A 12,443-nucleotide genomic window follows, 5' to 3' on the forward strand; every position below is an offset into this window, starting at 1 on the left:
TCATCTTGAAGACCTCTGTTGGGTCACTTCTTATGCTCTTTATTCTAAGGAGAACGGTCCTAACTTTCCTTACATCCTTATTATGAATGGCCTCATTCCTGGTAACATCCTGGTTAACCTCCTCTCTGCCCTTTCTAAGACCTTTCTATTTTTTCCGAAGAAGATGCCGAAAGTTGTTTACAATTTTCCAGCTGAGGCCTAACCAGAGGTTTATAACGTTCCAGCACAGGCTCATGTTTTTTTTAAACTGCATTTCCAGCAATTTCTGTTTTTATTTCTGATTTATTGTATCCGTTGTATTTTGATTTTGCTTTTATAACTATTTAATCAACTTGCTCTACTACCTTTAAGGATTTGAAAGATTAAAGTCTCGCTGCACATTTCACTTTTGAAAACCATGCTATTTATAGTATATTGTCTTTCCATAATAATCCTTCCAAAGTGCAACACTGAACTTCATCTGCCATGCTGTGCCCATTTCACCATCCTGTCTATATCATCCTGAAACCTATAACTATCCTCATCATGATGGCCTATTTTACCAAGTTTCATATCCTATGCAGACTTTAGAATGCTGATCCCTTACCTGAGTTATTTATAAACATTGCAAAGATGAATAAACCCAAAAATTAACCTTTGAGGAACACCATTGCATACCACCTTCCTGTCTGAAAAACATGAATCCACATTTGCTTCCTGTCACTGAGCCAATTTTGTATCCATATTTCCCCTTAATTCCATTTAATTTCCATTTAATTTCTTTTTAATAAGCCTGCTCTGTGGCACTTTGTTAAATGCCTTCCAAAATTCCATGCACAGGTCAATTACGCAACCTTGACCAATCTTCCCTGTCTTCACATCAAAGTATTCAAATTAATCAGAAACAATTTACCTTTAACAAATCCTTGCGGCTCTCCTTGATTAACTCATGCCTTTCCAAATGAAAGTTTATTTTGTCCCTGGTAATATCTTTCAATAACTTTCCCACCACCGATGTTAGACTTTCTGGCTTGTAATTTCTTGATTTATCCCTCCTCACTTTCTAAATAGTGGTATAACATTAGCAACTCTCCAGTCCTCTGCCACTACTCCTGTATCCAACAAGGATTGAAAGACTGAACATTGCCTCCGTTATTTGTACCTTTGCTTCTTTCAGCAACTAAGGATGCATTCCATCTGGACAAGGTGATTTACCAACTTTCAGTAATGCTAATCTTTTTGGTGCATCTTCTCTACCTATTACTATCTGTCCATAACTTCCCTCTCCTCTTTTAGTGTAGCCTTCACATCACCCACTTCCTTTATGAAGACAGATACAAAGTACACATCTCATATTCTTGCCAAGTTCTCTGCATGAAGATTTTCCATTTGGATCCTTAATAGGCCCAAATTTATCCCCAGCAAACTATTTACACTTTACATGTTTATAAAATGTTTTAGGATTGAATTTAATGACGCTAATCTTTTCTCATAGCCTGTCTTTGTCTCCCATATTAACTTTCTCAATTCCCTCCAGTGCTTTCCATAATCTTTCTGGTTATTAACTAAAATCTTGTCATAAACATCCCTTTTCTATTTATTTTAACGTTTAGTTTCTTTGTCATCAAGTATGTATTAGCTTTAGATGTTGTACCGTTTCCCTGCAAAGGAATATATCTAGTTTCTATCTGGACTCTATCTTGCTCCATTACTGTTTTACCATCAGTGGTCTTTTCTGATATACCAGTGATTTACCTTTCTGAACTCACTGAAATTAGCTCCTCCCCAGTTGAGCATTTTTAATTTTGATATTTTCTGGTCTCTTTCCATAACTGCATAATTATGCTGCGATCATTGATCTCCTACTGTAGCACACTCTACTTGCCCTACTTTGTTTCCTAGAATCAGATTATACACTGCTTCCTCTCTTGATGGACTGGAGTCATATTGATTGAGAAAGTCCTCCGTGCACATATCAGAAATTCTTCTCCTTCCCTACCCTTAGCACTATGTATTTCCCAGTCTATATTAGGGTAATTAAAGCCTCCTAATACTACTGCTCTATTTTTGTTACACGCCTTTGAAATTTGCCAACAAATTTGCTTATCCATCTCCTAATCACTGTTTAAGGCTCTATAAAAGAATCTCCCACCAACGTAACTGATCGCCCTCCATTCCTCAACTCAAACCAGATAGATTCAGTTCTATAACCAGTATTGGTAGGAGTGAGCACTGCACAGTTCTTGTGGAGACTATGTCCTGTATTCACATTGAGGATATCGTCTATCGCATTGTGTGGTACTATCACCGTGCTAAATGGGATAGATTCAGAAAGGATCTAGCAATTCAAAACTGGGCATCCATGAGGAATTGTGGGCCACCAGCAGCAGCAGAATTGTATACAGCCACAATCTGTAACCTCATGGTCTGACATATCCCCCACTCTACCATTACCATAAAACCGGGGCATCAACCCTGGTTCAATGAAGAGTGAAGGAGAGCATGCCAGGAGCAGCACTAGGCATAGTGAAGTGCCAACCTGTTGAAACTACAACTGAGATCTATGTGCATGCTAAATAGCAGAAGCAGCATGAGGTAGACAGAGCTAAGCAATCACATAACCAACAGATCAAATCAAAGCTCTACAGTCCTGCACATCCAGTTGTGAATGGTGGTGGACAATTAAAAAACTAACTGGAGGGGAAGGTTCCACAAATGTTCCCATCCTCAGTAATGGGAATGCCAAGCACATTAGTGCATAAGAAAAGACTAAAACTTTTGCAATCATCTTCAGCCAGAGGTGCCGGGTGCATGATCCATCTTGGCCTTCTCAGTTCCTAGCATCACAGATGCCAGTCTTCAGCCAATTCAATTCACTTGACTTGATAGCAAGAAATGGTTGACGGCACTGGATATGACAACACCCCGAGTAGTGTTGAAGACTTGTGCTCTAGAGCTAGCCAAGCTGTACCAGTACAGCTGCAACACTGACATCTACCTGACAATATGGAATATTACCCAGGTATGTCCTGTCCACAAAAGGCAGAACAAGTCCAATCTGGTCAATTATCGCCCCAGCAACCTACTCTTCACCATGAGCAAAGTGATGGAAGGTATTGTCAATAGTGCTATCAAGCGCCACTTACACAGCAATAACCTACTCACTGACACCCAGATTGGATTCTCACTTTTGTTATTTTCCTCAATCTGTCCCTGCAATTTTTGGGATAATTCCAATTTTACTGCTGTGTGTGTATCTCTCTATCCTCTAATCACGTACCTGCTCCTCTCTGCTGGTTCCCCTGCCCCCGCCAAGTTAGTTTAAATCCTCCCCAACAGTATTACTTAACCTCTCATTGAGAACATTGATCCCAACTTTGCTCAGGTGCAATCTGTCCATCATGTACTGATGGCCCTTAACTCTTCCAGAACCAATCCCCATGCCCTAAGAATTTGAAACCCCCCCCAGCTGCACCACTCCTCCAGCCACACATTTACCTCCACTTCCTGTTTCTGTGCTCAGTAGCACGTAGCACTGGGAGTATTGCTGAGATGATGAGCTTTGAAGTCTTGTTTTATAATTTTTTTTTAAACTGGCTCCTGAAACTCTGCCTGAAAGAACACAAAACCTTTCTCCTATATATATCATTGGTTCCAATATGAACCTCACAGAATGTCCTGCACTCACTCGGTGATATTCTTTGCCTTGGCAACAGTGAGGCAACATGCCATTCGGAAATCATGAAACGCCTGTCTAAACCCCTAACTATCGAATCCCCGATGATTACTGCATTTCTACTCTTTCAGTTTCCCCCCATGAGCAGTCAAATATCCTGTGGTGCCAGGGTTTGGTTCCTTCTGCATACCTTCAAAGACTTGTTACCCACCATGCTATTTAAAACTGAAAACCAGTTAGTGAGTGCCACTGGCTTGGGGGATTCCTGCTCTTCCTCCTGAGGTTTGGTGGTCACCTCCTTACCTCCTGCATCATCTGTAGATGTAGGGTGACCACACCCTGGAATGAATGTTCGAGGAAACTCTCAGACTCCCGGATACACTACAGTGAATCCAGCAATTCCTCAAGTCAAGCATCCTGACACTCCCAAGCAGAACAGGATGCACATGCAATGAGTCTCAGTTGCACTGCCAGTCAATCCACTGGCCTCTAAATCACTGAAATCCTGATCACTAAAATCACTAACACAGATCTTTAAAAATCTAAAGCACTGGCGTCTAGAACACTAACATATAAAATTCAAGAAAGGGACAGGGAGTCCTCCTGTTGTCCTGGTCAAAATACAGCCTTAACCACCTTGAACAGTTACTTATTTTGTTGTTGTTTGTGGAGCCTTGTGCACAAATTGGCTGCCACACTTGCTTGCATAGAACAAAGACAATTTCACTCAAAGGGTTGTGGATCTTTGGAATTCTCTACCCCAGAGGGTTGTGAATGCTCCATCGTTGAATACATTTAAGGCTGAGATAGACAGGTTTTTGATCTCTCAGGGAATTAAGGGATATAGGGAGTGGGTGGGAAAATGGAGTTGAAGCCCAAGATCAGCCATGACCGTATTGAATGGCAGAACAGGCTTGATGGGCTGTATGGTCTTCTCCTGCTCTTATTTCTTATGTTCTTATGTCCTTAAAGGCTACTCTTTAAAAAGCAATTCACTGACTTTGGGAAATACTTTGGGATGACTAAGGGATGGAAAAGGGACTATACAAATGAAGTTGAACAGCAATAAATACAATACATTCAGCTAAACATGAGGAAAAATCCAGCAGAATGGAATAAAATGCAGTTTGAGGAGCTCTATGTGGTAATGAACTGAGACTAGAAGGTCCCATACTGCCTATGTAAACACAATAATCTCACAAAGGAGTTCAGGATAAGATTTGGTTTACTGTGCTATCTATAAAATGACTCCATAGCTGGCTTCTCAGGTACATTTGCTGTGCTCCACAGGCACAAATTGTAAAGCAGTGAACTGTAGCCCTGGTGTATGCACAATATAAACCTTGGAAATGTCAAACTGGCACTCAGGGTGGACATAACAGTGGCAAAATAATAGGATGTTCCTTTATCTACTATTTTAATGGAGGCACTAGCCTTCTTGAATTAAATAGGTTAACAGTTCTGTTAACAAAGCAGGCAGAAGAATGTCAGAGCACCCAACAGTGAATGTTGTCTTGGGTCTGTATTTTTTTGCAGTTAATTTTAATTAATTGTTTAGTATTTTGTTTTAAAGCACAGAATATATAGTAGACAGTATATAAAGTAGTTTGCCTGTGGAACACAGAGGAAAGGAACCTCAACTGAAATCCAAGGTGTTATTTCTAGCCCACCATAGGTGGCTATCAGTGAGAAGGAATCTGTTCCCCGATAACATTAATCTTCTTCTAGACAGGTACATGTTCCAATTTATCATAAAGCAGTAGACAGTTCATCTCTTGCAGTAATTTGACAATATTACAGTCTGTAAATGGGGCATAGACAGTTGTCATAGAGAGAGAATCACTCATGTGAAATTTATAATTTTTGGATATATTTGACTGCTTTTGAATTATGACATAAAATGATGGAATGTGCGGATGATACACAGTCTGATGACTGTCAATGTGTACAATTTATTCCTTAAATTTGCCTGGACTTTATAATCCCTGAACAACTTGAATAGGTTATAATATTAAAATAAGAGATTTCCAAGTGCCTTTCTAATTAATAGAATTGTCCACTCTTCTTATTGTTATTCAGGGATTTTATATAAACTTTTATTTACAAATTTATTGCCATTCTAATTATTTATGGGTCAAACAAGGTGTGGTTAGGAGGTTGACATTATGTGAGGCAGCACAGTTTGGATGAGATGGTAAATGTCCATCCTTTGCACCTTAGAGGTTTTTGAAGGGACTAGGCTTTGTTTATGTGGATAGTTTGTTCCAATAAACTAGGTTAAAGAGGATGGGTGGGAGGAGGTCGGGGGGAGGGGGGGAGGTCACAATTTTAAGTTATATAAAGTCAGAACTAGATTAGCTGTTAGGATTTAGTTCCCCTCCTGAGGAATAGGCTGCCAACTCAAGCAGTGAACATTGATTTGCTCAATTGGCTTGAAGTGAGAGCTGGGCATGTTTCTGCCTGGGAGAGGTCACTTAGTTTAAGAGAGAGGTGCTGTTTGAGATTAAACAGGGCAACATCCAGGGTCTGCTGGACGATTTTCGATCGCCTAAAGAGTCTGAGACATTTATCTCCATCTGCAATTGCTCCCAGATCTTCGATACCTGGATGACTTGATTTAGGGTTGGTCCACTAATGGTTCAACCTGACTAAGAACAGCTCTTTGGAAACACATCAGCCCATAGAATTCAAACAAAAGAAAGCAGCAAGTAACAAATATAACCACTAATAGGACTGAGTTGCCTGGGCTTCATGGACCAGGTTGCCATGGGATAGGAGCTGCCTATTGCCTCTGGCTGAGACATCTCAGGTCTAGATAATGGCCACTTAATCTCATCTTGGATGCAATTCATTGTTGGATACCAGCATGAGTCCAGTTACATTACTCAGGCAAAATCACTCTGCATCAACCTAACTTAAACGGGTATTTTTGGTCCTATTACTGATCCAGTTTTCCCAGCAGGGGTTTTATTTGTTCTATCTTTACAATTGAAAAACTTTGGCAAATTGTCAAGGCTAAAAGTGCACAACACATTCAATGTAGAAAATAGTGGGAGGGTAATTCAAAAAGTATTGATTTCAATTTTAAGTTTTAAAAAGTTGCAAAACTAGGTTGGGAAAACTAAGGGAACAAGGCATCCTACGACTCTGAGATCCTGGGAAAGAAGGAGTTAGAAGATAAATCTTGATTTTAGCATAGCAAGGATGCAGGAATAACATCAATGTGCAAGGCAGTGTATTTATATGTAAACAGATAAACGTTGTTGCTGATAAATTATTTCACAGATCTGGTACCCAGATATCCCTTCCTACTCTTGACTTTCTAATTTTTAATTAGTGTTCTTTGCATTCGAACCCTTAATTTTAATGAAAAACTTGCCTGGATAAAGCTTGTCAACCACTGTCATAACCTTGAAAACTTAACTTAGCTTGACATCAGTATTTTTCCAGAGAAAAGAGGTCAACTTTCTTAACGTCTCCTCATAATGTATTATCTGGTTCAGTCTTCATTGTTTGCCTCTCTTGCCGTTTACCGATTCTAATGTTGCTTAATTACTGTCGGTGATCAATACCTGACTCCATACATTTCAAGCCTTGAATAAAAGTTGGGAACAGAAAAGGACCAAAGATTGTATAATTAAAAAGCTCCATTGGGAAGTGTGTTACAGTGGATGAGTGCCCATGGATTGCTGCCTGGCTGCTCACAGTCAGTGATAAAGACCACCCATCATTCAAATGCATCTTCCAATTCCATCCTCCTGCGGTTTTGATATCAAACCCTGTGCATAAAACACAATGAAATCTGCTGCTTATGTCAGGAGACATTGTTCTGGGCTTGTTCTGGTCTTCTGGGGAGACTTATCTAATAGTGTAATCTGTTCAATATTGGCATGCACTGGACAGCTAGTCAATGGTTCAAGAGACAGACTTGAATGAAACTCTCAATATGGCAATGGATCTTCTCCACCACCCTATTCCTCATCAGTTGAAATTTGCTAATGTATACATGTTTTGGGCCTTCTTTGTCAATAAATACCATTACATGTAAGAAAGTACAAGCTCTGATTTTAACTCCAAGCCCTTTTATGTTGGATGGACAGTCGTGTAAGTAATCCCTGACACACACATTCCAGGATTTCCCATTGCTATCCCACTCCTCTTCACTCAGGCTGCCGCCGGCTACTGCTTCAGGTTCCACTGCGCTATTAAGTGGGCTGCATGCCCCCCTGCATCTTCCTCCATATTTTTGATTGAGCAACTCCCCTCTTGGAATGGTCTTCTGAGGTTGCCCTCCAGCTGTAGTATCGATGTCAGGGGTGTGACCACCGACACACAGCCACTTCCCTGCTTTGGCCAAAGTACATCTGTCACAGTTCTGACAGTAGGTGGCAACATTGGCAGCCATCCATGGCCAGTAACATCAGCTTCTTGTCACTGCAGCTGTCTTCTCCGACACTCGGTGTCCTGCCTGATCATGAACCGTGGTCAATACTTGACGCTGAAGACTGCCGGGCAGGATGAGTTGCTTCACCTCTTTTCCACTGTCATGAACCAGCCGATAGAGAACTCCATCCTCCTCCCTGATCCTCTTTCAGCACCTCAGGAGTTTACTTGCACATCTGGACTCCTTCATTAGGCAGTGTCGAGCTGGTGGACATTTAGTCTTCCAGTCTACTGATGTCTACATGACCAGCTGAAGCTGCCTGAGGTCCTCTTTTGAGATGGATGGCAAGGGCAAAACTATATGGCTCTACCCCTCCAGATCAGCCTCTTATGACGGGCATGGACAGGGTGGATAGGGAGCAGCTGTTCCCCTTGTTTGAAGGGTCAGTCACAAGGGGGTATAAGTTCAAGGTGAGGGGCAGGAGGTTTAGGGGGGATGTGAGGAAAAACTTTTTTACCCAGAGGGTGTTGACGGTCTGGAATGCGCTGCCTGGGAGGGTGGTGGAGGCAGGTTGCCTCACATCCTTTAAAAAGTACCTGGATGAGCACTTGGCACATCATAACATTCAAGGCTATGGGCCAAGTGCTGGTAAATGGGATTAGGTAGGTAGATCAGGTGTTTCTCACATGTCGGTGCAGAGTCGATGGGTCGAAGGGCCTCTTCTGCACTGTGATTCTGTGATTCTGTGATCAAGTTTGGACCTCCCTCTTAAGCACATCGGTGACACTTTGACAACTCCCTGCCCTGATTCTGCAGAGGATTGGGGTGTAAATGTTGCCATTTGCTTGAGGCATGGGCACGGCATCAGCCGTAATCCTCTCTTAACTGGCAAAAGCGGGTTGCCTTCCATGGACAGTCTTCCGGCTGAGGGCCTCAACATTTCCATTTCCTTTGCCGGGCCTGTATCTTCTCTGGTGAGGGAGGAGGAATGGAGTTGTGCTGGACAGGGTTGCCATGCCTGATGCCTGTGGTGTTCGTGGTTGTTGAGGACAGTCTCTTTGGAAGTGTCTAGCCCTTTTACAATTCCAACACTTCTTTGGAGTATCCCTTGAACGTGCTCGGTCGCAAGGCTTACTGTAGAGATAGGACAGCAGGGATTGGAGTTTTGCTTGATGCGCAGCAATTTGTTCCACCTGCCTCCACAGCCTGAGGTCTACTTCCCCATCTGTACCAACAGTCACTCCCTGATGGTGGCCTCTTTCCTGGTTTTAGGAGTCCAGTTTTCCCTCATGATCTGGATGATGTAATCTCAGGCATCAAAGAGGGGCAGTTGGGGTTTGTCACTGTTGAGTCTCCTCGAGTCCTTCCGGACGTCTTCATCTCTCACCACTATAGCTAGGCAATCTTCAGCTGCATGTCCCTGGTTGATCCAAAGGAGGGATCCAGGAGGATGATGCAGTCAAACAATTTCACCAGTTCCAGAGATACGGAAACCAGGTCCTTTCTTTCAGCTTGCTTGTACTCATAAAACCTCTGTTACAGCTGTGGCAGGCTACTACTGTCCCCCAAAACCCCTGCTGGGACCTCAAAGATCCAGTGCGCACTTCTTTGCACATCTGCACTTTGCCTCATTATTTCCCGGCTAGCTTTCCCACACAGATGTTGCATCACAAATGCTGCCTGCTCACTCTGATTGAGGCCCCTGGATGCCACGGCCAACTGTGCATCCGTGATCCAGTCCTCGACCACCGGGTTATTGGACATTGTTGGTCTTCCCAAAATTGGTCTAGCTTCCTACCTTTTTGCCGGTAGAATATCCGTGATGGGATATTCCGTCCTTCCCCTGATACATTAACCCCAAAAACAGGCAAATCGGGCCTCAATTTAGCATCTTATCCAAAAGATGGCACCTCTGACACAGCAGTGCTCCACTGTAGATGTAGATTTTTGAACTCAAATGCTGGAGTGGGACTTGAACCCAGGACCTTGCAACTCAGAGTTGAGAATGCTACCAGCTGAGTCACAGCTGATACAACAATCTGCTTGATTGATTGCCTGAAGCAATACATTCCGTGCTCCAAAACCCTCACATAAAGGAATTTCTCCTAACCTTTCCACTCATTCCCTTATTGACAATTTAAATTGAGGTCTGCCCACCGCAACTTCATCACTGAAGAAATAGGCTTTTCCTATTCAATGAAGCAAAATTATGTCTTCTTATTCCTTCAAGAGATTTGAGCGCTGCTGGCTAGGACAGCATTTGTTTCCCATCGCTAATTGCCCTTGAGAAGGTGGTGGTGAGCCACCGTCTTGAACCGTTGCAGTCCATGTAGTGTAGGTACACCCACAGTGCTGTTAGGGAGGGAGTTCCAGGATCTTGATCCAGCCATAGTGAAGGAACAGCAATATAGTTCCAAGTCAGGGTGGTGAGTGTCTTGGAGGGAAATCTGCAGGTGGTGGTGTTCTCATGTGTCTGCTGCCCTTGTCCTTCTAGATGGTAGAGGTCACGTGTTGGAAGGTGCTGTCAAAGGAGCTTTGGTGAGTTGCTGCAGTGCATCTTGTAGATGGTACGCACTGTTGCTACTGTATGTTGGTGGTGCAAGGAGTAAATGTTTAAGGTAGTGGATGTAATAGCAATCAAGTGGGCTGCTTTGTCCTGGATGGTGTTGAGATTCTTGAGTGTTGTGGGAGCTGCACTCATCCAGGCAAGTGGAGTGTATTCCATCACACTCCTGACTTGTGCCTTGTAGATGGTAGAAAGGTTTTGAGGAGTCAGGAGGTGAGTTAATTTCTGCAGAATTTTCAGCCTCGGACCTGCTCTTGTGGCCACTGTATTTATATGGCTAGTCCAGTTCAGTTTCTGGCCAATGGTAACCCCCAAGATGTTGATAGTGGGGTCATAGGTAGGCCAGGCTGGATAACTATAATGAGCCAACTCGGTTTTTATAACATGATCTCATGATCTCAGGACATCCCACATAATAAAATTGTTCTGAATGGTACTTACTTATGTAAGAACACTTATGTAAATGGCAGCCATTTTTCACCATCAAGGACCCACATACAGGAATGATATAAATTACCACATAATCTGTTTTGGTGATGGTGGTTGAGGCATAAATAATGTTCAGGACACCAGGGTCAGAATTTTCCCGTTGGCGTGTGGGGAAAGGCCCCGCATGTCCGCGTGTAAAATGATGCAGGGTGACGTCGGGTGAACGTCCCGACATCACCACAATTGTGGTGAATCATATTGCCATCGCAATATTTCGTTGGGTGGGCGCACGATTATATCCGATGCGCAACCGCCATTAATTAACAGGCGACTTAAGGCCCTTGAGGCGCCAATCGACGGCGATTTTTCAGCGCCCGTGCAAACTTTGGGTCGGTGCATGGGCGCAACGGGCAGGCGGGTAGGACACATTTGTATAAACCTCATCCACGGGCGGGATAAGAGGGCTCAGTGGGGTCGCGAGTGTGCTCTGTCAAATATTGTTTTTTTCGAAGTTACTGATCCTTGCCTGTGTGATCTGCAATACTTCAAAACGCATACCAGCTGCTTGGACTGGACTCACAACCTTCAGGTCAACACTCTGTAGTGAGGAATCTTTTTTGGGCCTGCAGGTTTCAGGAAGCCTTCCCTTAGCCTGGGAATGAGAGCTGAACTCTCCACTGGAGGCACTTCCTCTGAGGAGCAATGGAGGGCAAGAAGGGGGAGGAGGCCAGGAGTGCACATTCAGCCTACAGGGAAGCCACCTTTGGGAGGACAGGCGCAGGCACAAGGGGTGCAGGCCCAAGAGGTAGTCCAAGGCAGAAGGGGCCGCAGAAGACGCCACTATCCTGCTGCAAGGGTATACAGGTGGCGAAGCAGCTACCTCAATATGTCTGAGGTGCAGTGTCAAAGGAGGCTCTGTCTCTCAAGGGAGACAGTCAACTATATCTGTCAGATGATTGGCCCTGAGATCTCCGCTAACTGTGTAGGTGGACACCCCATGCCAGTGGCTCTGAAGGTCACAGTTACCCTCAACTTCTATGCCTCTAGCTCCTTCCAGGGGTCAGTGGGTGATCTTTGCAGTGTCATCCAATCAGCTGTCCACAGTTGTGTCAAGCAGGTTACAAATGCTCTGTTCAGGCGTGCATTGACATTCATCCACTTCCGTTGGGACCAGGCAAGCCAGACACAGCGAGCCAGAGGCTTCGCGGCCATTGCTGGCTTCCCCTGCGTCCAGGGTGCTATAGACTGTACACATGTGGCCTTCAAGGCGCCAGCAGGTGAGCCCGGTGCCTTCGTCAACAGGAAGGGCTTCCACTCCATGAACGTGCAGATAGTGTGTGATCACAGGATGCAGATTCTACAAGTCTGTGCAAGGAACCCAGGCAGATCCCACGGCATCTACACCCTCA

The sequence above is a fragment of the Cetorhinus maximus genome, chromosome 15, assembly GCF_964194155.1.
Source record: "Cetorhinus maximus chromosome 15, sCetMax3.hap1.1, whole genome shotgun sequence".
In the NCBI taxonomy this organism is placed as follows: domain Eukaryota; kingdom Metazoa; phylum Chordata; class Chondrichthyes; order Lamniformes; family Cetorhinidae; genus Cetorhinus; species Cetorhinus maximus.